Source organism: Tupaia chinensis, unplaced genomic scaffold, assembly GCF_000334495.1.
Source record: "Tupaia chinensis unplaced genomic scaffold, TupChi_1.0 Scaffold143929_1, whole genome shotgun sequence".
Classification (NCBI taxonomy): Eukaryota; Metazoa; Chordata; class Mammalia; order Scandentia; family Tupaiidae; genus Tupaia; species Tupaia belangeri.
In genome coordinates, this window is record NW_006203780.1 from 55,631 (window position 1) to 59,663 (window position 4,033).

Sequence of the window (4,033 nt, forward strand, 5' to 3'; positions counted from 1 at the left end):
GAGGGGGAGAAAATAATGACCATATGTCTAATCAAACATACTTCTCTTTTTTTAACAAAAAACTTTTTAAAAAACAGGATCTTGTTAGGCAGGATCCTCCTGCCTCCCAAATACTAACTAAAATTTAAGAATTATTTATTCAATTTTATTTATCCCTTTTTTAAAAATTTGCTACAGGCACACATACTCACCAGATAAAGACAGAGAGAGAAACTTACCAGGTCCAGGACTCAAATCATGGTCAGTCCTGTGGGAGTTCAACACCCTAGCCACTATGCTACATCCTGACCCTGTAACTAAACAATTTTAATGAGAAAAAAGAGACCTCCCCCAAAGAAAAGTAGGCAAAGACACTTAGACACTTTAGCTAGATTTCCAAATGTTCAATAAATGTGTAAAACATGTTTAACATCTTTAGTAAGTGGGAAAATACCAAAATCAAATAAATAAAACTAAACAGTATAAATAAACATTTGGAACTGAACTCTAATGGAAAAAAAAGGTTGAATGTCTAGTTATCTATACTTTAGGAAACTGATTGAGTAAGCTCCCAGACACACGTACAACCAGCACAAACTCAAAGAAATATAAAACATCTTACTGGTGAGCATGCTCCCTATAGCAAAAACCTCTCAAAAAAAAAAACCAAAAAAACAAAAAAAACCCAAAAACTAAATATTATAAAGCTACAAAACAGCCATCAATGACAAAGATCAAGAGACCATGGGAACCAGCAGTTAGCATAATGGCTATGTCGCTGGACTCCCATGTAGTCGACCACGGTTTATGTCCTGGACCCAGTGGCTTAGAACTCACGCCGGGCGCGTGTGCGTGCATGCCCAAGATCCCGGGAGAACGGAGGAGAAGGGATTGCGGCGTGACCATCCCCCCTGGGCGGTGATTTCCTGCTTTCTGTCTCTGTCTCTCTCTGTCTGGCAAACGCATGCGCCCTATAGCAAAAATCTCTCCAAAAAAAATAAAAAGGAGAAAAAAAAAGAGACAATATAATGAAAATCCATAAATTAAATCATATTGAAATGGAAATTATTAGGCCACCCCATGACATGAGGGTTAATGCAGCTGGATCTCACATGGCCAAACATGGTTCAAGTCACAGACCCAATACCTTAAAAAGCAGGCCAGGCACTCATTCAGATGTGCTCAAAATCCTGAGGTGAGAATGAAGAAACTGAGGCATGGCCATATTTCTGGTTTGAGATTGCTACTTTCTTTCTTCCTTCCTTCTTCCGTCTTTCTTCCTTTCTCTTTCTCTAGCAAGCACATATGCCCCATAGCAAAAATTGATAGAAAAAAAATCATAATGCATGTCCAGCTTGGAGTCAATAACAAATGTAACTTCAGTCTTGGAAGGCATATGATTAACCATGATTTTGGATCCTCAGGTCAGAATAAAACCAAGCCTGTGAGTAAGTGCACATGCCTAATATCCTGATGAGTTAGAGAGCTGGGGAAGCATGATAATGAATCCCTGTATGTGCTTCTCGCTTTCTCTCAATCTTGAGTGGACATGCATGCTCTATCATGAATAAAATAAACCAAAAAAAGAAAATGTGATAGGAATCTAAGTCTGGAAAATTTTTGCCCACTAGTGCTTACATTCTTTCCTTATTGCTTTTATCATAGGGCACATATGCTCACTGGAGACAAACAGAGAGAAGGAAAGGGAGAAATGGTGAATAGCCACACCACAATCCCTTCTCTTCTAGTCTCCGTTTAGGATTTTGGATAAGTGCCCAGTGTGATTTTCATTAGCCCATGTGGGAATCCAGTGCCTTAACCACCACACCACCTGCTCACAACAGTGCTTCACTTCTTAGCAGAGTCATTATTGAAAAATCCTGAAGCTAAATTGGTGGCTACATGGGCCTCACCAAGAGTCAGCACACACCACTAGACAGAAGAGTGAAGTCATCTGAAACAAATCAGACTCTTGAGGCACCACATGGCTAAAGCCTCACTTGCCATCCAGTCAACCAGAATAGAAACTACCCAGCTGATCTCACCCCAAAATGTAGATCCAAGGAACCTTGAGCAAATAAATTGGCTAATTTTTAGAATACTTAGTTTGTTCCTTACACAGAAAATGCTAAACAATACATTTAAGCCCCAGCAATGTTTTTAACAATATTATGTGAGGCAGAAAGTCTTAAATACATGTCAGATACAATCAATAGAACTTCACAGTCATGTGTAAAACCTTTAAAAAACCTACAGAGCAATTTTGTGTACATTAGTAGATGAACTCTTAAGATTTTTACATCCTGTAAGTCTCTGTACTTAAAAAAAAAAAAGGGTGGGGGGAGGCAACAGATGGTCTAGCAGTTATGTCACTGGACTATTACATGGCTTACCACAGTTTGAGTACCGGGCATAGTGTCTTAAAAGTGACACTGTGTACATGTGCATGCAAGCCTAAGATCTCAGAAGGACAAAGGAGGAGAAGGGACTGTGGTATAACCATCCCCCCATAGGGAGAGATTTCTTACTTTTGCTCTCACTGTCTTGGTATCTCTCTGACATGCATATGTGTACTAAGGGAAGAACTCCTACACACACACACACACAAATTTTAATTAATAAACAAAACAAGGATTTGTTTCTCATACCAGAGTACATTTATTTACATTTTTAAAATTGGTTTAAACTAAAAGTGTCATATAGTCTAATTTTTCTATTTTACATAATGTAAAATAGGCTCTTATGGGTCAGTGGGAAGCACTGTGGTTAAGGTAGTAGGGCCCACACATGACTGAGTATGTGGTTCAAGTCCCAGATACAGTGGCATGAAAACCATGCCAGGTACATGAGTAAGTGAGTGAATGTGTGTGTACACCCAAAATTATAGGAGAGAGGAAAAGAAAGGATTACAGAATTGGCCATACCCCATAGTAGAGGGGAGGTGGAGGAAATTCTTTCTAGTGAGTGTGTGTGTCCTACAGCAAAAATACCTTTAAAAAACAGAAGAAATAAAAAAAACTCTTATAAATTTTCTGCAGAATTTATCATCTTAATAAGACATTGTTGCTATTAAGTGGAAAACTCTTTGAAACCACATAAGTCACAAAATTTGTTGAGGGATACGAATGGTATTGCAAGTCATGTTTGTGTTAACCTCAATGTCACACAAAAAAATTTCAAAGTAAAAAAAAAAAAAAAAACGGTCAAAAGGTTCATTTAATTGAAATCTCATAAAAAAACAGATAACACTAGCCGAACATCAGAATGTCTAGTAACTACAAATAACCACACTCTGGGAAAGACACATCTCAAATCTAATTTATTTCTATTTTTCTTATAAGGCAAAAATACTTTGGCAAACCCTTCCTGAACTACTAGGAAAACCTACCAAGATAGGGGTGCATCCACTTTTCTCTACTTGCCAAATTTGGTGACAGATCAGGTTTAAGTGAACTCAGACACAGGAAATGATAACTACAGATTGAAAGAATGGAGTCTGTTTACAGAGCACTGTAGACAGACAATCTCAGAATGACAGGTTATAACTTCACGCCAGGCCACACTCTAAGCTTTCTCCTATAAGTAACATTGTTAGGGCATTGCCTACTCACCTCAGTCAAACTCTCTATCCCTTCTGAAAGTTAGTCCAAACCTCTGAGCAACACCCAGTACTTCAGGAGAAGGTAGGATTATTCAAATTTTGTCCACTCTAGAAAGAAAGATTAACAATTACTTTAGGTAAACAATTTTTTTTTTCCTTTCCCAGGCTCTTCTGCCACTGCTCTGAAGTACTAATATAGTATCCAGGCCATAGGGGTGTTCTTTCAGGTGAGATTCCTATCTGTACAGTATAATTTTCTGACTTCATAATACTTTATTCCAAATAAAATAATGCTACCATTCACCAGTACTCCAAACTGCCTAACAGAAATCACTGTCACTGGATTCTGAATTTGAACTTGTATAAAATTCTTTTTTTTTCCCCTTAGGTTTTTGCCATAGGGTGAGTGTGCTTGATGGGGAGTGACAGAAAGGGGGAGGGGGATGAGAAATC

The 4,033-nt window shown here is 38.2% G+C and overlaps 1 long non-coding RNA gene across 1 annotated transcript in view; it reads right to left on the reverse strand.

Annotated features, from left to right (window-relative positions):
- Positions 1-4,033, reverse strand: part of LOC102485436 (uncharacterized) — a 12,341-nt gene that overhangs the window by 2,357 nt on the left and 5,951 nt on the right. The window contains exon 2 of the long non-coding RNA XR_001369552.2: positions 3,591-3,688. This is a non-coding gene — a long non-coding RNA (uncharacterized LOC102485436). The remainder of the gene's footprint in view (positions 1-3,590; positions 3,689-4,033) is intronic.